The sequence below is a fragment of the Podarcis cretensis genome (genome assembly GCF_951804945.1).
Source record: "Podarcis cretensis genome assembly, chromosome: 9".
NCBI lineage: Eukaryota > Metazoa > Chordata > Lepidosauria > Squamata > Lacertidae > Podarcis > Podarcis cretensis.
This window is the reverse complement of record NC_137178.1, coordinates 63,477,727-63,502,574: the sequence shown is the minus strand read 5'-3', so window position 1 is coordinate 63,502,574 and position 24,848 is coordinate 63,477,727. Positions and strand designations below refer to the sequence as shown.

The 24,848-nt window shown below is 45.1% G+C and overlaps 1 protein-coding gene across 1 annotated transcript in view; it reads left to right on the top strand.

The window, feature by feature from the left end:
• Positions 1 to 1,635: 1,635 nt before the first annotated feature.
• Positions 1,636 to 24,848, top strand: part of PGCKA1 (PDCD10 and GCKIII kinases associated 1) — a 60,482-nt gene continuing 37,269 nt past the window's right edge. Inside the window, exon 1 of the mRNA XM_079989842.1 lies at positions 1,636 to 1,826. The gene's annotated coding sequence lies outside the window, so the exon portion shown is untranslated. The remainder of the gene's footprint in view (positions 1,827 to 24,848) is intronic.

The window sequence follows — 24,848 nt, the reverse complement described above, 5'->3', positions numbered from 1 at the left end:
GCTAGGCTCTCAAGGCTGTGAAAGCCAGCCTTTGCTTCTCATAGGCTTGCCAGCTCTTCAATCACCTCTGTAAAAAGGTAAAGGTAAAGGTACCCCTGCCCGTACGGGCCAGTCTTGACAGACTCTGGGGTTGTGCGCCCATCTCACTTAAGAGGCCAGGGGCCAGCGCTGTCCGGAGACACTTCCGGGTCACGTGGCCAGCGTGACATCGCTGCTCTGGCGAGCCAGAGCCGCACACGGAAACGCCGTTTACCTTCCCGCTGGTAAGCGGTCCCTATTTATCTACTTGCACCCGGAGGTGCTTTCGAACTGCTAGGTTGGCAGGCGCTGGGACCGAGCAGCGGGAGCGCACCCGCCGCAGGGATTTGAACCGCCGACCTTTCGATCGGCAAGTCCTAGGCGCTGAGGCTTTAACCCACAGCGCCACCTGCGTCCCTTAATCACCTCTGTAGCTATGTCTTTAATAGCAATTTGATGTGCAGTTCATAGAGTTGGAAGGGACCCCAAAGGCCATCCAGTCCAATGCTCTGCAGTGCAGGAATCTCAACTAAAGCATCCATGACAGATGGCCATCCAACCTCTGCTTAAAAACCTCCCGAGGAAGGAGAGTCCACCACCTCCCGAGGGAGACCCTTCCACCATCGAACAACCCTTATTGTCAGAAAGTTTTTCCTGATGTTGAGTCAGAATCTCCTTTCTGGTAACTTGAAGCCATTGGTTTGAGTCCTACCCTGCAGAGCAGGAGAAAACAAACTAGCTCTGTCTTCCATGTATACAGTGGTACCTCGGGTTACAGACGCTTCAGGTTACATACACTTCAGGTTACATACGCTTCAGGTTACAGACTCCGCTAACCCAGAAATAGTACCTCGGGTTAAGAACTTTGCTTCAGAATGAGAACAGAAATCATGCGACGGTGGCACAGCAGCAGCAGGAGGCCCCATTAGCTAAAGTGGTGCTTCAGGTTAAGAACACTTGCAGGTTAAGAACGGACCTCCGGAACGAATTAAGTTCTTAACCAGAGGTACCACTGTACTATGATTTTCTGCCCCTCGGGTTGCTGATAACAGTCACAAGTCCAGGCTGGTGTTTTGTTTTGGTCACCTGACAACCCTACTTGCTGCTGGTAGAAATAACACACTCCAAAGGCACTTCTTGTCCCAGGGTCTCCTCATGTAAACAATGCCGGTGGTATTCTTTGGAAGGCAAATATCCAATAGAGACTTCTGACAGTGCTGTCCAAAGCTACACCTGTCTGCTCAGGTGGCCCCTTGGGTGGAAAGGAGATCATGGGGAGCTTTTATTTCCATAGAGCGCTGCCAAGAATAGTGGTGTTTCCAGTTCCTGAGCTCTATCCACCCAGCAGGAAAAGAGCTGTCGATTTTGTGATTTCCAGAGGGAGCAAAGTACCGAAAACACACAAAAGCACGGTCACAAGAACCTTGCTCGGATTGCTACAGAAATAGCCATTGTGTAGTAAAGCCATCACGTGGGCTGCTGGAGGTTTGCTTGCCCTCCCCCCGCCCTCCATCCTGCAGGAGCAATGAAGTTTGGCAGGTTTCCTAGCTTGCAGGTAAAGGGTTACAGAGTCTAGGAAGTATTAAATGCAAACTTTAAAGGCTTTTATTTTCATCTTCCGTCACATGACTCCTGGGTGCCCAATGACACTCGCGACAGTGTCTCTCATTAGGAGGTCATGCAAACTCCCGCCTGCTAAAGGAGGCATTTGTTACATATTTAGCATTCAAATGCAGAAGCCAGGCTTAAGCTATGGGAGATCCTAATCAGTAGCCAGCTCCGTTTCCCCAACAGCGCAGAAGCTGCAGGTAAGCGAAGCTCTTCTGTCTTTCAAAACTTCTGCCACTTTCCCTGCGAGGCTTTTGAAACTGAGACACCTGACATAATGTTCTGTGTTGTAGCAGAAGGTCTGTGATGCTACCTTCGGATAGAAACCTGTTAAGAGTTTCACTTGTTGCTGCAAGAAGCACTGTTTGGTTCTACTTTAAAACCAGCAAGTACGTTCCTCTAGCCATCAGTGGCTCCAGGCTTTTGAAAACTTCTCGTTTGTGCATTTCTTCAACAGATGGGTTGAGGTTGAATGGCGCTGTCGACAGGTGTTTATCGTGGGAGCAGGGCTACTAGTGCATGAAAGGCACCCACACAATGTTGAAAGCATCACGTGCCAGCCTATATTTCCTGTCCCCAATTCCCTGGCACTTTAATCCAGATTTACCCTTGGGGTGGGGTCTCGTAAAGTGGGGAGACCATCTGTTGTCGGAGACCTCTTTGTGATACTACCGGTTTGCAAATTAAGCCCCAAATCTGGAGCTGAATATCAGGTTGACTCCTGACTTTAAATTGTAACATGCATGGGGATAGGTAGCAATTGGTGGAAATTGCTTGGGGGGGAAATACTATATATTTGGCACATGTCTCTCGAAAGTTTGTGATATGTTTTGTGTGAAAAGTGGCTTTGCCTATTGATTTCAAATTCCATGAAATTCAAGAGAATTCTTCTTACAATTGGGAAAAAAGTGAATGCATTAAATGCACATTTGCAAATTTGTGTGTGATAACAGATACACAGATGAGGCTCTCTGATGAGTGGGTGGCAGGGAACGTGGGCGAAAATATATCGCATAAGAAGCTGGTGGCTGGGGTGTAAATGGGATCGGAAGGAAGAAAAGTGAATAATTATAGAGTCTGAAAAAATAGCACGCTTCTGATTCTAAATCAGGTGGATGTACGAATGTGAACTTAGGCAATGATTGTCTTGAGTTGCTGCTGTCAAGTTCTACATGTCCGATGAAAGAAGGACAATGGCGGGAGAAAGGGATATTTTCCCACCTCCTCCGCCGGTGCTTTCCATTTGATGTAACTTGATGTCTTTTAGGAGATTGTTTTTGTTACGACCACTTTGGGAATGGAAAAAATGACACCTAACAGCACACAACCCATAGCCAAGATCTGCTGGGATGATCAAGCCTGGAACAGACAGAGATTGCGGGCTGTGCAGGCAGAGCTCAGCTGGGGCCCAGCTGAGCCAGGTCTATACTGGCTCAGCCAGCTTAAGCCAGTGAAACGTATGCTGGAGGAAGTCCCCCAAAAGTGTGGTTTGGGGTATAGCAGGGGCAGGATGAGCAAGGAGAGACTTACAACTACAGACATACCTTGGTTTTCGAACAGCTTAGTTCTTGAACGTTTTGGCTCCCGAATGCCGCAATCCTGGAAGTGACTGTTCCGGTTTGCGAACTATTTGGAAGCAGCCAATCGGAAGCCGCGCGGTTTCCGAACATTTTGGAAGTCAAACGGATTTCCGGAACAGATTCCATTTGACTTCCAAGGTACGACTGTATTCCAAACCTCTTTTATCTCAGTCATGTGACATAGCAACCAAGAGTAGACTTTGAGAATCTTTTGTGATATGGCGCCCTGTGTGAGGCCAAAATTTGGCGCCCCCAAATAGATCTTCTCAATTATGGATCTTCTCAATTTGGCACCCTCTTGGCTCAGTGCAATTTAGGGGCAAATCACCCACAGCGCCCGCCCTAAATCAGGCACAACTGGTAAATTAGCCGAACTTATACTGGCAAACAGAGTGCTGTAAGTCAAGTTCTATTGTAAAGGCTTGTTTTCTTTCTGCCAGACTTGGGCCACCTCAGCTGTCAGTTGTCTCAATCCTGAATAGAGTTTGGAATAGGATGAATTTATGTTAGCATAAATTCCACTGGCTTCCTATACAGTACTTAGGATTGCTCTGAAACACACTTATTATGGCATAAGCTTTCACGAACTAGCATTGTCCTTTAGACATAAACCAATGAAAGCATGTGATATATAATAAAAGTATTAGTATTTAAGATGTTGCCAGACTCTTAGTTCTGTTGCAGGGGGAAAACCAGTCACCTTTCTCCTTCGGGACAGTTCTGTTTTGGGAGTGAGCGGCCTATAAATCTAATGCTATGATTGTTCTAGAACACAATGGTGTTTTGCTGTGCTCCACTCGCTGATCTTGTTAGTTGCTGTGTCTGACAATCCTGGTATCTATTTTTCTATCAGTTATTTCCATTGGGGATTTAAAGAGACTTTGTGCACATACTGTGCAGCCTTGTAGATGTTTGCATAAAACATTTGAGGTGCCCTCTCGAAAAATTAGCTACAGTGTGTTACATACTGTAGCTCATGCGTTTGTAGTGGCTCTGGTGTGCATCTTAGAGAAGTTCGCAAAACTCTAAAAAGAAAGTGTTGCTGTCTGAGTTTAATAAACAATATGGGCATGCTGGCTGCAGACCAACCAGTAAATGTCCTGGATCACTGATCTGAATCAGAAACCCTAGTATTACTGATTATTTTTATTTTTAAAGGGAGGGGTATCCAGTCATGAACCTCCTGCCATTTTTTTCTAGTTATGCCCGAGATTGTGGTGATTGGTGGCTTCTGATTCAGGAGTAGAGGTCTTGACCATTCTAGATGAAGTCATTCTTCTTCCAAAGGTGAGGTAACTTCAGCCTGAAATGAGTTTCAGCATCCATCTTGGTATTCATGGTTCCCCTTGTGGCGGCCAAGTGAAAGGAGTGTTTTATATCTTCTTAACTACATTAGAAGAGACGCGGGTGGCGCTGTGGGTTAAACCACAGAGCCTAGGGCTTGCCGATCAGAAAGTCGGCGGTTCGAAGCCCCGTGACGGGGTGAGCTCTCGTTGCTCGGTCCCTGCTCCTGCCAACCTAGCAGTTCAAAAGCATGTCAAAGTGCAAGTAGATAAATAGGTACTGCTCCAGCGGGAAGGGAAACAGCGTTTCCATGTGCTCTGGTTCTCTAGACGCGGCTTAGTCATGCTGGCCACATGACCCGGAAGCTGTACTCCGGCTCCCTCGGCCAATAAAGCGAGATGAGCGCCGCAACCCCAGAGTCAGTCACGACTGAACCTAATGGTCAGGGGTCCCTTTACTTTTACCTAACTACATTAGAAATTTGCTTGGAACTTGCAGCTATTTCTGAGTCATTAATTAATGCCAGTGTTAGTGAGCTTATTTCACTAATGCTGAAGGAACTGAGTTTCAAAGTGCTGGTCTTGTCCGTCAAAGCCCTATATTGCTTGGGCTCTGCTTATCTTGTGAGGCGCCTACTCCAAACTTCTGAGGTCTACAGGGGAAGCCCCTGATGTAGGGTAGAGCCTTCTCGATGGTGGCACCACTTTTTGGTATTAAGGAAAGAAAGCAGGAGAGGAAGCTGGCAATCTACTCAAATCTAGGGCATGCTATGGATGAAGCCTTGACTTTGGAGTGAGCTTGATTCTGCAGTTGTTGCCAGAACTGATGGTGTATCGTAGGATCAGTTTCAGCTTAGACTGGAACTATTAACCAGTATCAAATACAATCATACCTCAGGTTGCGCTTCAGGTTGCGGGGGTTTTTTTGGGTTATGGACGCGCTGAAACCCGGAAGTACCGGAATGGGTTACTTCCTGGTTTCGGCATTCGCACGTGCACAGAAACGCTAAATCGCACTTTGCGCATGTGCAGAAGCGCTGAATCACAACCTGCACGTGCGCAGATGCGGCACTGCGGGTTGCGAACATGCCTCCCGCACGGATCACATTCGCAACCCAAGTGTCCACTGTACTCACTCTGAGGGAGGGTGGTGGTGCGGATTGTGACAGAAGAACAGATCTATCAAAATCTGTTTTGCATGATACTGAAGTGGTATCTCTGTTTTCATAGTCTCTGAACACCAGATACAGGGAATAAATATCAAAAGTGGGCTGTTGTCTTTTCTATGGCCTATTTGTAAGGTATTTGGAACCATGTGGCTAGCCACTGAATGCCAGGCTAAATGAACTCTCAGTCAGTTCTTATGTTCTTGAAACTTATAAATGTTTCCCACTGAAACGTAAGGGACAAGAAGTGCTTAGCTGAATGGCCCCTATACATATATATATATCTATTTAAGGACATACAGACGATTGCTGCTACTGTTTGCTTGCTACATCGCCAGTATGGGGAGGGAGTGGCCACCAAGCTCTTTTATTGTGCCTTCACTTTTATTTTAAATAACGACTGTACATAGTGGCTGGGTGGGTCCTGGACATCCAGTATTGTAAGATACTCAAAGGTAAATGTGAGAGAGATGTTTAGTGACGTCATATGTTCCTGGAACACTTTAAAAGAGAATAGCAAATATTTGATCAGGGAGGTAAATACAACTGTTCAATGTCTTTGGCACAACACCGATAAACCATTCCTAAATGAATCTTGTCTTAGTCTGGATTTCATACCTACATTATTCAGAGGCAGCAAACAGGGCTTAGTATAAACTGTTTTTTTATAAACCGTCTCCAACATATACTGGAATACAGTGGTACCTCGGGTTATAGACGCTTCAGGTTACAGATGCTTCAGGTTACAGACTCTGCTAACCCAGAAATAGTACCTCGGGTTAAGAACTTTGCTTCAAGATGAGAACAGAAATCGTGCTCCGGCAGCTAAAGTGGTACCTCAGGTTAAGAACAGTTTCAGGTTAAGAACGGGCCTCCAGAACGAATTAAGTTCTTAACCCGAGGTACCACTGTAGTCCTTTTGGACACTATCTCTAAAGCGTTATGAAAATATTAAATGCATATTATCCAGAAGTGCTCTTCCTGTACTTGTAAGTCTCTTTTTCTCCTTGCCTGAGGGCTTCCTTACACATTGCAGAAATCGCTTTTCCACTTCCTATGCATTTACAGTCATTTTCTCTGCGCCAGCGAAACTTTTTTGAGTCCCTGCTGAAGGCATTTAAACATGCCTACCCAGATGTTTAGAAAGTTTGTAGGAGTTTTAATTTGTTTTAGTCTATTTTATTGCCGTTTTAACCTTCTGTATGTTATCAATTATGGTTGTCAATTTTTTAGCGGTTATTTTTATTTTGTAAACTGCTCTGAGGTTTTTCTAAAAGCAAGCGGTACATAAATTTTGTGAAATAAATGAATAGCATCTCCTGCTCTGGCTTTCGGAGCAAAGTGTCTTGGTAAATTGACCGTAATGGTGTGTGGGTACTGCTTTTAACTTACCAACATTTAATAAAATGCCTAATGGATTGAGGTTGAATCCTGACAAGACAGAAGTACTGTTTTGGGGTGACAGGGGGCGGGCTGGTGTGGAGGACTCCCTGGTCCTGAATGGGGTAACTGTGCCCCTGAAGGACCAGGTGCGCAGCCTGGGAGTCATTTTGGACTCACAGCTGTCCATGGAGGCGCAGGTCAATTCTGTGTCCAGGGCAGCTGTCTACCAACTCCACCTGGTACGCAGGATGAGACCCTACCTGCCCGCAGACTGTCTCGCCAGAGTGGTGCATGCTCTAGTTATCTCCCACTTGGACTACTGCAATGCGCTCTACGTGGGGCTACCTTTGAAGGTGACCCGGAAACTACAACTAATCCAGAATGCGGCAGCTAGACTGGTGACTGGAGGCGGCCGCCGAGACCACATAACACCAGTCTTGAAAGACCTACATTGGCTCCCAGTATGTTTCTGAGCACAATTCAAAGTTCTGGTGTTGACCTTTAAAGCCCTAAACGGCCTCGGCCCAGTATACCTGAAGGAGCGTCTCCATCCCCATCGTTCTGCCCGGACGCTGAGGTCCAGCGCCAAGGGCCTTCTGGCAGTTCCCTCATTGCAAGAAGCAAAGCTACAGGGAACCAGGCAGAGGGCCTTCTTGGCGGTGGCGCTCGCCCTGTGAAACGCCCTCCCATCAGATGTCAAAGCGATAAACAACTACCTGACATTCAGAAGACATCTTAAGGCAACCCTGTTCACAGAAGTTTTTAATGTGTGATATTTAGTGTATTTTTGGTTTCTGTGGAAGCCGCCAGAGTGGCTGGGGAAACCCAGCCAGATGGGTGGGGTACAAATAATAAATAATAATAATAATAATAATAATAATAATTATTATTATTATTATTATTAATTATTATTATTATTACTGATCCCACAATGAAATTGCTTGTGCTTATTATAGCACAGGGCTGGCCAACTCCCAAGAGACTGTGATCTACTCACAGAGTTAAGAGCCAGTGATCTACCTGTGATCTACCACAGACATCCAGTGATCTACCAGTAGATCACAATCTACCTGTTGGACGTGCCTGTTACAGCACAATTGCAATTCAAACACATTTTACTGTCTGTTGTGGAAAGTAGCCAGTGGGCTGCCATTCTGTGGCCACTGAATGTTGTTCATTGCATTATTTATTGTGGTTCACCTGCCCTTAGGATTTTATCCTTAGAAATAAAGGGTGTGTACCCCTCCAAACCTCAGAGTGACCATGCGTCTGCTAATACCTTCCTCCTAGACAAAGGTGGTACTGGTGACTTGGTTACACTTCCATGAGCAAAGGAATGTTTAGAACTGGAAGTGAATTACAGTGATAAATTTGGCACTTTGGCACCAACAAATGCTGGTCCAAAATCTCTTCCCTGAGGCAGCCGCTTCACGCTGCCTATTTACACAGGAATTCCCTTGATCTCTCAACCTGAGCCTCCTGGTCCACTCGCTGTGTTGTTTTACAGGTGAAACTCAGAAAATTAGAATATTGTGGAAAAGTTCATTTATTTCAGTAATGCAACTTAAAAGGTGAAAGTAATATATGAGATAGACTCATGACATGCAAAGCGAGATATGTCAAGCTTTTATTTGTTATAATTGTGATGTTTATGGCGTACAGCTGATGAAAACCCCAAATTAACAATCTCAGAAAATTAGAATATTAAATGAATATTAAATCTCCTGGTAGACGCTTACGTTGACCCTGGACTTAATGAAGCACAGTGGACCAACACCAGCTGATGACATGGCTCCCCAAATCTCTTTTCTGATGAGAGCAGCTTTTGCATCTCACTTGGAAACGAAGGACCCAGAGTCTGGAGGAAGAATGGGGAGGCACACAATGCCAGATGCTTGAAGTCCACTGTGAAGTTTCCACAGTCTGTGTTGATTTGGGGAGCCATGTCATCAGCTGGTGTTGGTCCACTGTGCTTCATTAAGTCCAGGGTCAACACAGCTGTCTCCCAGGAGATTTTGGAGCACTTCATGCTTCCTTCCACAGACGAGCTTTATGGGGATGCTGATTTCATTTTCCAGCAGGAATTTGTCACCTGCCCACAGTGCCAAAAGTACCAAAACCTGGTTCAATGCCCATGGGATTACTGTTCTTGATTGGCCAGCACACTTGCCTGACCTGAACCCCATAGAGAATCTAGGGGCATTGCCAAGAGAAAGATGAGAGACATGAGACCGAGCAATGTAGAAGACTGAAGGCTGCTATTGAAGCTTCCTGGTCTTCCATAACACCTCAGCAGTGCCACAAGCTGATAGCACCCATGCCACGCCGCATTGAGGCAGTAATTGATGCAAAAGGGGCCCAAACCAAGTTCTGAGTACATGTGCATGCTTCTACTTCTCAGAGGTCCAATATCGCTCTATTTGCAGTCCTTGTTTTGCTGATTTCATTTAATATTCTAATTTTTTGAGACTGTTAATTTGGGGTTTTCATCAGCTGTACACCATAAACATCACAATTGTAACAAATAAAGGCTTGACATATCTCGCTTTGCATGTCATGAGTCTATCTCATATATCTTAGTTTCACCTTTTAAGTTGAATTACTGAAATAAATGAACTTTTCCACAATATTCTAATTTTTCGCGTTTCACCTGTAAGTGTATTGCCTTTTGATCTGTTTCACTGATGGATGTTTTTATTTTGATGTTGGCATAACTGGTTTATACTACGTAGACTACTTAACAAGGCTATTTTGGCATTCAAGTGGTACATTTGTACAAAAAGAGTTCTTTGGAGTTGGCTGTGCTATATAAGTTTTGCAGATTGTCTAATTCAGGAGTCTGCAAACTTTTTCAACAGGGGGCCGGTCCACTGTCCCTCAGACCTTGTGGGAGGCCGGACTATATTTTTTTTGGGGGGGGGGAAGAAAAAAGAACGAATTCCTATGCCCCACTGCAATGGTTCTGAGGGGGTTGCTCGTGCGTAAGTTGCCGCAACTCCTGGCTAGGTTGCCTGGTTGAACCCTTTCTGTCTGGACAGCCTTGCACTCGTGGCTGTCTCAGTCGCTGGCAGAATCCGTCAGTGGGCGTTTCTTAAACTTCTTCCAGCAAAGAAGTTCTTTGACGCCAAGTCTCCTCCTACTCTCCCTGCGTGGAAGTCTTCTGCGCAGGGAGGGTGTGGGCAGCGGAGTACCCGTGCTCTCCCCACTAGTCTCCGGTGAAGAGTCCTGGAGCCTTTTCTCTGACTCCCCCATCTGCCCCCCATCTCTCCTGGTGTTACGTTGATTTCCTTCCCCAGCAGATGGGCTGTCTCTCTCCCTGCTGGGACCCTCTCCGGCATCGCTCTGGAGCCTTCCCTCCACCTCTGGCTCTGATGGCAGTTCCCTGACACCCACAAATATCCCAGGGATGCATTTTAAATAAAAGGACACATTCTCCTCATGTAAAAACACCACACAGGCCCTACAAATCACCCAGAGATGTACTTTAAATAAAAGGACACATTCTACTCATGTAAAAACACGCTGATTCCCTGACCATCCGAGGGCCGGATTGAGAAGGCGATTGGGCCAGATCCGGCCCCCAGGCCTTAGTTTGACTACTCATGGTCTAATTCCCCGCTTTCATCGCAACTGTGATTTTCACATTAGTCTGACTCTCTGTGATTGTTATTCTCCTACAGACTGTGTTGAGCCAAAAAGCTGTCTTTTCACAGAATCATAGAGTTGGAAGGGACCACGAGGGTCATCTAGTCCAACCCCCTGCAATGCAGGTATCTTTTGGCCAGTGTGGGACTCGAACCCACAACCCTGAGATTAAAAGGCTCATGCTCTACCGACTGAGCTCTCTCTTTTAACGAGTTAATTTTCCCACTACCATAATATATGGCAGGAGGGAAATCTAAATGATCTGTTGCTGTCGTCGCTAACAATTGTTTCCATTGTGTCTCACGCATCACCCGTTCCATTTCACACGGTCATAAATTCCAGAAGTGTTCATCTGTGTGCAAAATCAAAGAAGGGTTTAAAAAGTTCTATATAGGCCAAGTAGGTGCTACGGAAAAATTAGTGTTTGATCTTAAATACAGCCAAGGGGCAATTCTATGTTGTTGGACATGTAACACTGTTGGTCTAAGTATGTGGAAGTATGTGAAATGTAACTGATATGCTTTTGTGCCTAATTGAACTATTACGTGTAGTGCTGTATATAAGGAAACCATTACGATTTTAACTAACGCCTTATCTCGGTGGGGAGGGGTGTTATGTACTGAAGTTCTCACCCTGGGCCAGCAGGGGGATACTGTAGATAGTTATGCAAATGAAGGATCGAAAGTGACGTTCAGCGATTGAATGGATACTGTAGATAGTTATGCAAATGAAGGATCGAAAGTGACGTTCAGTGATTGGATAGTTTTAGAAAGTTGTTACAGTAATGTGGTACTGGAGCTCTATATAAGCAGGCTGACTGAGCCCTTCAGTTCAGTTCTGGCCTGGCCTGTGAATAAACAAGAGCTGTTTGAAGAATCGCTGTGTTGTCTGATATGTTCACCCACAACTTAACACTTCTCTGTTGCCCCAGAACGCCGAACTGGATCTAATGGGCTCAAGTTACAGGAGGGTCTGTTCAGGTTGAACATGCAGAGAAAAATGCTGTTACATTAAAAAATTGTGTGATGGGAATCTGCTACCTAGAGGACACACAGGGTCATGTACACAAGCAATCTTCCTTTTCAGGCTTTCTACTTTATATACAAAAGGTGGGGCACAATGATGTCACCTGTATGAGGAAAGGAGGAACTTGTCGCATGCTATCTTCAGTTAATTATTTCTATAAATATAAATCTACTGCCCAAATTCATCAGACTCTGGTTGACTTTTAAACAAGTTTTAATCGATTAGCCGAGCCCTTTAAACATTGCAATCTAAATGTTTCTAAGTTTGAATCATCCGAGGGTGCCTTTCGTCTGCCACTGTTTTTTTTCTGGGCGAAGGCTCCGTACATTTAGCACTCCTGGCAGATGTACAACAGGGGCAGCATTTTCCTATTGCTGTGTGCTGAGGGAACCCTATACCCACTGATGGCGGAAGTTATTGTGCAGTAGTTAAAGGCAAATGGCTTGGAGGAAGAATTGCATGGCTATACCCTCCAGCATTTCTTTGATGAAAATTTTGTTGTTGTTTAGTCGTGTCCGACTCTTCGTGACCCCATGGACCAGAGCACACCAGGCACTTCTGTTTTCCACTGCCTCCCGCAGTTTGGTCAAACTCATGCTGGTAGCTTCAAGAACACTGTCCAACCATCTCATCCTCTGTCGTCCCCTTCTCCTTGTGCCCTCCATCTTTCCCAACATCAGGGTCTTTTCCAGGGAGTCTTCTCTTCTCATGAGGTGGCCAAAGTATTGCAGCCTCAGCTTCACGATCTGTCCTTCCAGTGAGCACTCAGGGCTGATTTCCTTCAGGTTTGATCTTCTTGCAGTCCATGGGACTCTCAAGAGTCTCCTCCAGCACCGTAATTCAAAAGCATCAATTCTTCGGCGATCAGCCTTCTTTATGGTCCAGCTCTCACCTCCATACATCACTACTGGGAAAACCATAGCTTTTACTATGCAGACCTTTGTTGGCAAGGTGATGTCTCTACTTTTTAATATGCTGTCTAGGTTTGTCATTGCTTTTCTCCCAAGCAGCAGGCGTCTTTTAATTTCGTGGCTGCTGTCACCATCTGCAGTGATCATGGAGCCCAAGAAAGTAAAATCTCTCACTGCCTCCATTTCTTCCCCTTCTATTTGCCAGGAGGTGATGGGCCCAGTGGCCATGATCTTCGTTTTTTTTGATGTTGAGCTTCAGACCATATTTTGCACTCTCCTACAACAACAACAACTTTATTATTTATACTCCATCCATCTGACTGGGTTATCTCAGCCACTCTGGGCAGCTTCCAACATAATAAAAACATAACAAAACATTAAACTTTTTTAAAATTAAAAACCTTCCCTATACAGAGCTGCCTTCAGATGTCTTCTAAAGATGTCTTCTAAAGGTGGTATAGTTATTTATCTCCTTGGCTCAGGGGGTCACATAACTCCATTCCCTCCAACATTTTTTCGATGAAAATAGGAACGCCCTAAGCAAAAGCGGAACATTCTGGAATAAAATCAGAAACTGGGATGGCTACTGTAAGTCCGGGGCTGTCCTGGGAAAATAGGGACACTAAGAGAGTCTGCATGACAGGCTGGCTAATGGTTTAACTGGTGTTAAATGGTTGAAGCAAGTTAATAAAAGGAATAAATAAAATAAAAGGAATAAAAGGAATTAATTAAAATAAGGCAGACTCTACACACCGAGTGACTGCAGTCGTAAGCAATTAAATGGATTAGGAATGTCTGCCAAAGCCCAAAATCCCTTTGCTTAAAGAGATGTTTGTGGTACCTGTGGTTGGTAAGAAGGATTTTGTATTCTTTTCTTGACCTGCTATATGCCCTTAGCGGTTCTTATTTCCTCCCTGCTCAGTGACATCAGCTTAATGCCCACCTAGCAATGGTTTTCTCCCTTAACACCACACACCTGTCACATTTTAAAAGCCAAACAACAAATATAACACCGTACAGCCCTGCAAGTGAACTGCATGGTCGCAGACAATGTGATAATTAACAAAGAATAGCTTCTTACAGCCCAAATACCAAAGCAGAAAACAAAAGCTGAGCAGATTACCCAGCCATACTTTTTTCCTGGTTGCAAGTTGATGATTAAGAGCAAAGCAAGCACTTTGTTTTCGTTCTGGCAGAGTTCCTTTAACAGTTGCCTGACAGGTAAAAATTCAGTAAGGCGATTCTTTACCTGTCATTGTATTCCCACGCCAGGTAAGACTGCACCTGTAGTGTATGTCTTTTGTGTTTTGCTTGCCATTCAGCTATTAAAGGCACAGGAGTCCGGCAGGAAAAAAAGCTGGCGACCATTCAGAGCTAGCAGCGTTCGAAACTCCCATTGTTCAACACACGCTTTGGGACAGGGAATTTGATGAACGCAAGCAGTTTCTGAGCTCTGGGAGCAGTACTGCGCACCTAAGATTTCAGATTAAAACTGCCACTGCTGGAACGAAAGGAGGACCTTTTTCTGCCTCCCCACTTCCAGCCACTCTCTGAGGACTAGAAAAGGGACCCTCATAAGAATATTAGGGGGGCGGGAAGGGGAAGTATGGCTTTGTTTTTTGCAGTCTTCAGATGAGGACTAGACTATGTGAAAAATGAATATAAGCCTTTAGCTGCAGTTCATTCATTTTCAGCTTTGTATTCTTGTTATAAAAAAGCGCACCTAAACATTCTGTTGTTGCGCCCATAACCTAGGTTTAAGGTGCCATATAGTTCCTAGCTTTCATATCTCAGTTTCTAACACTGAGGGCTAGTATATTTAGAGTGGTTTTGCTTCCTTTTTTCCTCACCTGCTTTCGGCATTACATCTCCTATTTTAATATTAAATTTATTTAGGAAGTATTTCAATACTACTATTTTAGAACTGTTATACGACTGTGAATCACGTTCCTGCGAATTACAGTTCAGTTTTAGTTCCATATTCAAACTGATCAGCCACTGCACTGACAGGATGTTGAACTAGATGGGGCCTTCCAGCAGACTCCTCTTACGTAATTCTACAAAAGAGTACAGTGTACGAACTTTATTCGAGAAGGCTACCATATTTAATCGCCAAGAAAGCCATTTCCAGTTGTTGTTGTTGTTTAGTCATGTCCGACTCTTCGTGACCCCATGGACCAGAGCACGCCAGGCACTCCTGTCTTACACTGCCTCCCGCAGTTTGGTCAAACTCATGCTTCGAGAACACTATCCAACCATCTCGTCCTCTGTCGTCCCCTTCTCCTTGTGCCCTCCATCTTTCCCAACATCAGGGTCTTTTCCAGGGAGTCTTCTCTTCTCATGAGGTGGCCAAAGGATTGGAGCCTCATCTTCAGGATCTGTCCTTCCAGTGAGCACTCAGGGCTGATTTCCTTCAGAACGGATAGGTTTGATCTTCTTGCGGTCCATGGGACTCTCAAGAGTCTCCTCCAGCACCATAATTCAAAAGCATCAATTCTTCGGCGATCAGCCTTCTTTATGGTCCAGCTCTCACTTCCATACATCACTACATTTCCAGTTACCACCTGCCTAATGTCAGGTGGTGGAAGAACCTCAGTGAGAGCATCCTTCATCCTTCTCTGGGTTTGGGCAGGGGTCACATTTTTCTACAAGGCCCCCGTGCCTTTTTAGCAAGTGTGTAACAAGCTGAAATTGAACAGGCAAAGCTGTTGCATCTTGGGGAAGCCCTTTCCTCCATGAGACATAGGTCATCATGCCAACTTTTTGCCCCTTGGCCTGCTGTACTTTGTAGTTTCCTAAGAAAACCAAAGAAGCTGTAAGTCAATGCTGTTTCCATTTCTAGAGCTCCACTCAGCAGAGTTCTTTTCTGGAAAACTGGATTTGGGCCTAATCGTCCTTCATGATTATAGCATTGATTATAGAATTCAGTGCTACAATCACATCTATAAAGGAGAAGCCAAATAAGGTGCTCTGGATTTCAGAGTTTTGCTGGATAAATAAACTTCACTTCTACTGTCTGAAAGAGGTTATTGTCTCTTTAAAACTTTAAAAAAAGGTCCTTGTTATCAGCATGTATTTTTGGTTTGCCTCCTCTGGGTGGGGCATGGAAAAGACAATATTTGCCTGCCTTGTGGTTCTATTCTTTTCACACTTGTATGTTGTATTCTCTTGCCCCACACCCCCAAATTGACCAGATGGATTTATATCAGGCTTTTGTTTCAATTGTCAGGATACATGGAATTGTTTGAGATAGATAGATAGATAGATAGATAGATAGATAGATAGATAGATAGATGATAGATAGATAGATAGAGAGATAGATAGATTAGCATTGTAATGTTTTGTAATTAATACATTTATGTCTATCCAAATAAATTAGTATATGCAAATTTTATGCAAAACTGGGTTCCCTCCCCCCCTTTTATGTTGCATTTCCTCTCTTTTTCGGTAACGCAGAATTGGGTACCACTTATTTTTTTCAGGCTTATCCACACAGGACTTTGGTGTGGGTTTGAAACTGCAGGTGCCTTGTTAAGGTGGAACATTCTCCACATGGGCGTTCATCCCCATCCACAGTGGCAAATTTAAATATATGTGCTCTTTTTCTTTTTCTCTCTCTGGGTTGCAACCCTGTTTCAACACAGGAATTATCTGAGTGAATGAGCATTCAACAAAATAATCGTTTTTAAAAACAGAATCTACTGCCTCTTTGCCCTTGTGTCACACATTTCGGAGCAAGAAATGGCAGGCTTGGAAACCTGTAATGTATCATGTTGTGACAAGGAAGAAACATCATAGTGAAGACTGGGTTTATTCCCTCCCAATTTCCTATAAAATAAGCTTCCAACAAAGAAACTTAAAACAATATAATCCTGAGACTAAAGTTACAGTCGCTTCACTTCAAAAATGAAACCTCTTCCCAACCTTTGGCCTAGCATGGCATACCATAGATCATTTGTTTGCATGTCCTGGAAAGTGTCATTAAGGCACATAATTATCATATGCACCCTAAGGTGAAATAATGTGGTATCTATATAAGTAAAGGTAAAGGTAAAGTGACCCCTGACCATTAGGTCCAGTCGTGACCGACTCTGGGGTTGCGGCGCTCATCTCATTTTATTGGCCAAGGGAGCCGGCGTACAGCTTCCGGGTCATGTGGCCAGCATGACTAAGCCGCTTCTGGCGAATAAGAGCAGTGCACGGAAACACCATTTACCTTCCCGCCGGAGTGGTACCTATTTATCTACTTGCACTTTGACGTGCTTTTGAACTGCTAGGTTGGCAGGAGCTGGGACCAAACAACGGGAGCTCACCCCGTCGCGGGGATTCAAACCGCCGACCTTCTGATCGGCAAGTCCTAGGCTCTTGTGGTTTAGCCCACAGTGCCACCCGCGTCCCTCTATATAAGTAAGTGAAGCTATTACACGCAGTGATGGAAGTGGAGAGGAGCTTCCATACCTTGGAAGTCGAACGGAATCTATTCCAGAAGTCCGTTCGACTTCCAAAACGTTCGGAAACCAAAGTATGGCTTCTCCTCCTGCAGCCAATCGGAAGCTGCGGAAGCCCAATCCGACTTCCAAAAATAGTTCGCAAACCGGAACAGTCACTTCCGAGTTTGTGGCTTTCGGGAGCCAAAATGTTTGAGAACTAAGTTGTTCGAAAACCAAGGTATAGATGAATGTCTTGAAAGGGTAGCTAATTCTTAGTTGCTTACTAGCTGTGGTTGCCTTCTTAACAGCAGGTAGTAGGGAGAAGTATTTGAGTTATTTTTCTGCCTCAGAAGCCAAAATAACCCTGTTGACCTTGGGTAATATGCGCCTTGACTTGGCACCATTTTGTCCTTTGCCTCAGGCAGCAAAATGTCTTGAGCCAACCCTCCTCATTGTTTTGAGGCAACCTGCTGTTAAAGGCTCAGCTGGGAGAAAAACAAGAGGAGTGGAATAAAGAATAAGGGAGAGTATTTCCCTGTGTATACAAGCCACTCCTGTTCATTGGCACCGTGAAGTTAAAAAACAAGATCTCATTGGAAAAGTTTACATACTACTTCTGAGCATGTGGCATCACAAGCTGTCCTCGCTAGGGGCTGGAGCCTCACTTTTTGTTGGTAACTTTAGGTGAACAGAGAGCCTATTCTTCTTGAGAGGGAAAAATGGATTAAATGGCTAGTTGGCCGGACTCCAGACAATGCTAAATCTCTTAAAGGAACAAATGTTTTCTTCAGCTTTTAAGCATTGTTCCACTGCAGGACTGCAAAAGACTGTAAATAACATTAAGATAAAGAAATCAAACACCTTTCCATTCAATAGCAGGATGGAAATAGAAACTGTGCTTCGCATTATAGTCTTTCCCCTGTATATATGGATTGCAACCTGCCCCTTGGGTCAATTAATTGGCTTTGCAATTCACTAAGACACAATTGCTTGGATTTGAACATTTTACTCCAAATGGTTGTGGCTTTATAAGAATGCAAGTCCTCCTGTCACATCTCTTATAAATGTGTCAAGGAAATTCTTTTTGAGAGAGATAAATCAATTGGGGGAAAGTATCTTAGGTCTGAGATACAGATTAAATTATATGTTCTACACAGTTGTTGAACCCTGTCTTTTTTATATAAAAAAGAGACAAAATTGAACGTGATGTTGGACTGGGAATAGACAGATTTGAAACAATTTTCGTGAGAAAAGTATTGAGAGACCACAATCTCATACCTTCCAACATTTATCCAATGAAAATTACCTCACAATGTACAAGGGAAGGGAATGAAATAAAGTTTTTAGCTGTAAGCTAACTTGAGTCCCTGTCATGGAAAATGGCAGGGAAGAAGAAGAAGAAGAAGAAGAAGAAGAAGAAGAAGAAGAAGAAGAAGAAGAAGAAGAAGAAGAAGAAGAAGCAACTGTGAGAATGATCAGGAACATACCAGAAAGTAAATCCTATTGAACTCAGTGGGACTTAGTTCTAAGGGAAAAAATGTTTGGGGATTGCAATGTAAGACTGCACAGTCTTTACCCAGTTACCTGGGAGTAAGCTCCATTGAATACAGTGGGACTTACCGTATTTTTCGCCCTATAGGACGCACTTTTTCCCCTCCAAAAATGAAGGGGAAATGTGTGTGCGTCCTATGGGGCGAATACAGGCTTTCGCTGAAGCCTGGAGAGCGAGAGGGGTCGGTGCGCACCGACCCCTCTCCCTCTCCAGGCTTCAGGAAGCTCTGCGCAACCCTCGGGAGCCCGGCGCAAAGCCGTGCCGGGCTCCCGAAGGTTGCGCAGAGCTGCCTGTGCTCCCGGGCTCCGCGCAGTTCTGCGCAACCCTCGGGAGCCCGGCGGGAAGGCGCGCCGGGCCCCCAAAGGTTGCGCAGAGCTGCCTGCATTTCGAAGCCTCTTCAGCGCGCCTGGGCTTCGCACAGCTTTCCGCAAGCCTGGGGAGACTGGCGCGGCTCCCTAGGCTTGCGGATAGCAGGCTGTTCTGGGGGCTGGGGTTGGGGGAAGCTCAGGCTTACCCCGCACCAGCCCCATGCATGGGGGGGAAACAGTTTTTTTTCTTTATTTCCCCCCCCCCAAAAAAAAAAACTAGGTGTGTCCTATAGGGCAGTGCGTCCTATGGGGCGAAAAATACGGAATACGGTACTTCTCAGTAGACAGTGTAAGCCTCCATTTACACTAAAGGAATAAACACTCCACATGTTTCCTTAAAAATGGCTGGCAGCTGAAGCATTGCAGTGACATTTTCCTTCAAAATTATAGGAAGGGCTTCGTACGCTTTCAGGAATTTTATTTTCAGTATAAACAGAACTCAGTTTCTTGCACCTACACACACACACACAACCACTTTTAATTGTTCTCCAAGATATAAAGGTAAAGGTAAAGGTACCCCTGCCCATACGGGCCAGTCTTGACAGACTCTGGGGTTGTGCGCCCATCTCACTTAAGAGGCCAGGGGCCAGCGCTGTCCGCAGACACTTCCGGGTCACGTGGCCAGCGTGACATCGCTGCTCTGGCGAGCCAGAGCCGCACACGGAAACGCTGTTTACCTTCCCGCTGGTAAGTGGTCCCTATTTATCTACTTGCACCCGGAGGTGCTTTCGAACTGCTAGGTTGGCAGGCGCTGGGACCGAGCAGCGGGAGCGCACCCCGCCGCAGGGATTCGAACCGCCGACCTTTCGATCGGCAAGTCCTAGGCGCTGAGGCTTTAACCCACAGCGCCACCTGCGTCCCTCTCCAAGATATAGAGGGGAGGAAAAAGAGAAGCCGGGACGTTCTGGGATCTAATCAGAAACTGGGGTGGCTTCTGTATTTTCGGGACTGTTCCTGGAAAATAGGGACATCTGGAGGGTATGCAATCTTTCTTTTCATGCTGAACAGTTGCTGGTGTGTAGACAGACTGGATGCGCAGTGATTGTGCCAAATGGAGAAGGAACTGGAAAGTCTTGTGTGTATCCCAAATCACCAGTCTGTAACGTCCCCTAGGCCAGAGTGATCCCTTGTGAGCTCTTCTTGGCCTTTGTGTTAGATGGTAAGGTAAAAAGGTAAAGGACCCTGGACGGTTTAGTCCAGTCAAAGGCGACTATGGGGTTGGGGTGCTAATCTGGCTTTCAGGCCGAGGGAACCAGTGTTTGTCCACAGACAGCTTTCCAGGTCATGTAGCCAGCAGGACTAAACCGCTTCTGGCGCAATGGGGCACCGTGACGGAAACCAGAGCACACAGAAATGCCGTTTACCTTCCTGCCGCAGCAGTACCTATTTATCTACTTGCACTGGCGTGCTTTTGAACTGCTAGGTTGGCGGGAGGTGGGACAGAGCAATGGGAGCTCACTTCGTTGCAGGGATTCGAACCGCCAACCTTCCAATTGGCAAGCCCAAGAGACTCAGTGGTTTAGATCACAGCACCACCCTCATCCCTAGGTGGTAGGCTCAAAGGATCATGGACTCATCTTGGATATTCACATTGCAAAGCACTTGTACACTGTGTAAAAATAATTTAATTGCAGAGTGTGAGCAAGAACCAGGCTTTGTTAACAGTGCAACACTTGGACATGTCTTCAGTGTTTGTCTTTATCTTACATGATAGCCAATACCTCTGTCACTGTTTTCCTGCTCTGCAGAGGAATGGCCTAAAGCAGCAATTTGCCTAAGGCCCTCCAACAGGAAAATAGCTAAGTCACGGATCTGAACCCAAGTTGAGGGTGAATGTTGTGTCCTCGGGGCCATTATTGGTTCCATGCCTTGTGCCCTTTGGTGGAAAGATACAGCTGAAGCTATCCTGCTGTTGTTGCCATTGTTTTAAACTATCCTGCCCATTTTTTCCTTAGCATAAGAAGCGATAAGTTTAGAGCAGGTGGAACAAAGTGTTCGCAGTGCGTTCCAGTGAACCCCAGAAATATTTTCATTTCTGTTTACCTTCCAGCTTTGAGAGTTGATAGTAAAGGACAGTACTCTCTCAAGTTTTGCAATCTGTCACACTGAAAATGCAATCTCAGCTGTTATCTCTGTCTCCTTAGGAAACAACAAAAAGTACTGTTTTCTTCTCTAACACTCACTGCCTCCATCTATATATCCTATTTAGTTTTTTAGGGAGTTAGGATTATTTCTCCCCTTTCAAAATCCTGTTTAAGTCTCTTAAAGCATGTCTCATGATGTTTGGGTCTGCAAATCATTAGTTCTGCAAACTTCATGGCAAATCCCTTCCCCCCAATTTTGTTCCAGTCTGATGTGGAGAAGATGCTGAAAAATTGAAAATACTCATTTCATGTTCCTAACACAAGTTAAAACTGAATTATTCCAAACCTTCAATTTGCAATAGGTGCAGATAATCTCCTAGCAGTTGAGAGCTAAACCAAGGACAGTGGTACCTCTGGTTACGAACTTAATTCGTTCCGGAGGTCCGTTCTTAACCTGAAACCGTTCTTAACCTGAGGTACCACTTTAGCTAATGGGGCCTCCTGCTGCCGCCGTGCCGCCACCGCGTAATTTCTGTTCTCATCCTGAGGTAAAGTTCTTAACCTGAGGTACTACTTCTGGGTTAGCGGAGTCTGTAACCCGAAGTGTTTGCAACCTGAAGTACCACTGTAAAGAGCTAGTATGGTTGCATTCTGCTCTATAAAGACCCTAGACGCATAAATTTTTGCTCTGAAAATACAATGACATTCATCACAGAGATTTCTTTCACTAAAGCAGTTTTATCTAGTCTCTCCTTCTGTTAAGTTAAGCTTTCATGGCATACCGCTTTGCTATAAGAACAAAAGAGGGAATAAATAAAATTGAATGTCAATTTAACAAGTTGCAACTTGAATTGAATTGAATTGTTATGTATTCAGTGGTCTGTGTTTGCCTGAGCTTGAGTCTGGAGCCCCTGGACTAAGGAATCTGAGCCTGTGTTCTAATTCATGATATCAAATCACAGAACATTTCAGGATTTGGGCCTCTGCCATTGGCCCTTAAATTCTGACTTATGATTCGCAGCTTGGAAGTTTGGACAGCCAATCACGTTGGGAGTGGGAGTGGCCCAGGCCTTCAGAAATGTATATAAGCAGTTGCTTTGCCCCTGTTTTCCAGTTCTGTTTGTTCAATACAGATTCTTGCTGTTATCACTGTGTCTTGCCTTATGGGTACCCACCTACACTTCATAAATAATCAACAAAACCAGGCCTTATTTACTCTGCTGCTGAGGGTATAAAAAAGGCCCAGTTCACTATCCTGCTGACCAAGGAACTATGTTGAACACTGGCCCATTTTTATTCTAACAACCTAATGAGATAGGCTAGATTGAGATGGATTTGATGATGTACATCTGAATGTGTGGAACCAGCTCCACTCAAAAGCATTACTGTTGAGATGATGTGAGATGCAGGCTCAGTTCTGTGACCTTTCACCATTCGCACATGCAATCCTTCGCATTAAGTCGCAGTGATCAAATAGTGTATACGCACATGTGAACAAGAGCTTGGTCTTATGAAGAGGTCTTTTGGTTGGCTGACCCATTGCGGATCATGTGCAGTTTTGTAATATCAGAAGAATCAGGAAACATACAATATCTGTTAACTAAATGCTCCCTCTGATAGGCCTGGCTCCCTTAGACACAGTGTGTGTTAATCAGTGTTTTACTCAAGAGCCACAGCCAAAGCAGTAATAATTATGCAGTGAAATGTGTGATTACTATCACAAATGCTTTCATTCCTAATTATTGCTATTATATTCATGAGTCGGAAACTGAGGCAACTTCTAGGAAAGCAGCACACACAAGGTTACATGGGAATCTATGCAGAGAATTAAGCTACACACCACCACCTCTCCCACAATGCACTATGTGTGCTATACTTTTCCTACTACAGTGGTACATCGGGTTAAGTACTTAATTCGTTCCGGAGGTCCGTTCTTAACCTGAAACTGTTCTTAACCTGAAGCACCACTTTAGCTAATGGGGCCTCCTGCTGCCGCCGCGCTGCCGGAGCCCAATTTCTGTTCTTATCCTGAAGCAAAGTTCTTAACCTGAAGCATTATTTCTGGGTTAGCGGAATGTGTAACCTGAAGTGTATGTAACCTGAAGCGTATGTAACCCGAGGTACCACTGTACAGTGGAACCTTGGTTCCCAAACAGCTTAGATGCTGAAAAAATCGGCTCCCGAACGCCGCAAACCTGGAAGTAATTGTTCCGATTTGCGAACGTTTTTTCGGAAGCCAAACATCCAGCACGGCTTCCACGGCTTCCGATTGGGTGCAGGGGCTTTCTGCAGACAATCAGAAGCCGTGCCTTGGTTCTTGAACTGTTTTGGGAGTCAAACAGACTCCCAGAGTGGATAAAGTTTGAGAACCAAGGTTCCTTTGTAGTGGTAAATGAAGCTTGTGTTCTGCAGGCATAGATATGTTTCTTGCTGTCTTTAGAAGGTTCTGTTCTCCCAAAGTCAAGTCTGAAGAGGCAGCTGGATTCCCAAAGCCCAACATTCTCTTCCACTTGCGATGGATTGACTTGCTCTGTATTCAAAAGACCACTTGCTTTGGCATCAGTCTGTCTCAGAATGTGTGTTCAGAGGTAAAGTCAAACCATTGTGGGGTTGCAGTGCCTGCTGTGGCTGTAGAGACTGATAACAGGAGAGACATGTTTTGTTGCAGCTGGGGCAGATGAAGGCGTTTCTTCTCTCTGTGCTCCTTCCAGTTCTTCCTTCCTTCCATTCTTCCTCTGATCATTGCTGCAGATACACAACCTGACTGTCTGTCTCCAGGTGTTGTAATCACCTGCAAGGGCTACACGGTCGATGTTGCCAGCCTTTGTGTAACTTTTGCAGACATCTTTGTAACACAGAGTTGGTCTGCCAGGAGGACTAGTGCCCATAGAGCATGTCCTTAAGCATCCTGCCATCTCCTATTCTGCAGACAGGACCAAGATAGCATAGACATCTCTGACACAGGAGTGCAAAGCTGCTGCAAATGCAGTGGTTGTTTAGACATTTAGTCGTGTCTGACTCTTCGTGACCCCCTGGACCAGAGCACGCCAGGCACTTCTGTCTTCCACTGCCTCCTGCAGTTTGGTCAGACTCATGCTGGTAGCTTCAAGAACACTGTCCAACCATCTCGTCCTCTGTTGTCCCCTTCTCCTTTTGCCCTCTCCATTTTCCCCAACATCAGGGTCTTTTCCAGGGAGCCGTCTCTTCTCATGAGGTGGCCAAAGTATTGGAGCCTCAGCTTCAGGATCTGTCCTTCCAGTGAGCACTCAGGGCTGATTTCCTTCAGAATGGATAGGTTTGATCTTCCTGCAGTCCATGGGACTCTCAAGAGTCTCCTCCAGCACCATAATTCAAAAGCATCAATTCTTCGGCGATCAGCCTTCTTTATGGTCCAGCTCTCACTTCCATACATCACTACTGGGAAAACCATAGCTTTTACTATACGGACCTTTGTTGGCAAGGTGATGTCTCTACTTTTAAGATGCTGTCTAGGTTTGTCATTGCTTTTCGCCCAAGAAGCAGGCGTCTTTTAATTTCGGGGCTGCTGTCACCATCTGCAGTGATCATGGAGCCCAAGAAAGTAAAATCTCTCACTGCCTCCATTTCTTCCCCTTCTATTTGCCAGGAGGTGATGGGGCCAGTGGCCATGATCTTCGTTTTTTTGATGTTGAGCTTCAGACCATATTAATGCAAATGCAGTAAAGGTAAAGGTAAAGGTACCCCTGCCCGTACGGGCCAGTCTTGACAGACTCTGGGGTTGTGCGCCCATCTCACTCAAGAGGCCGGGGGCCAGC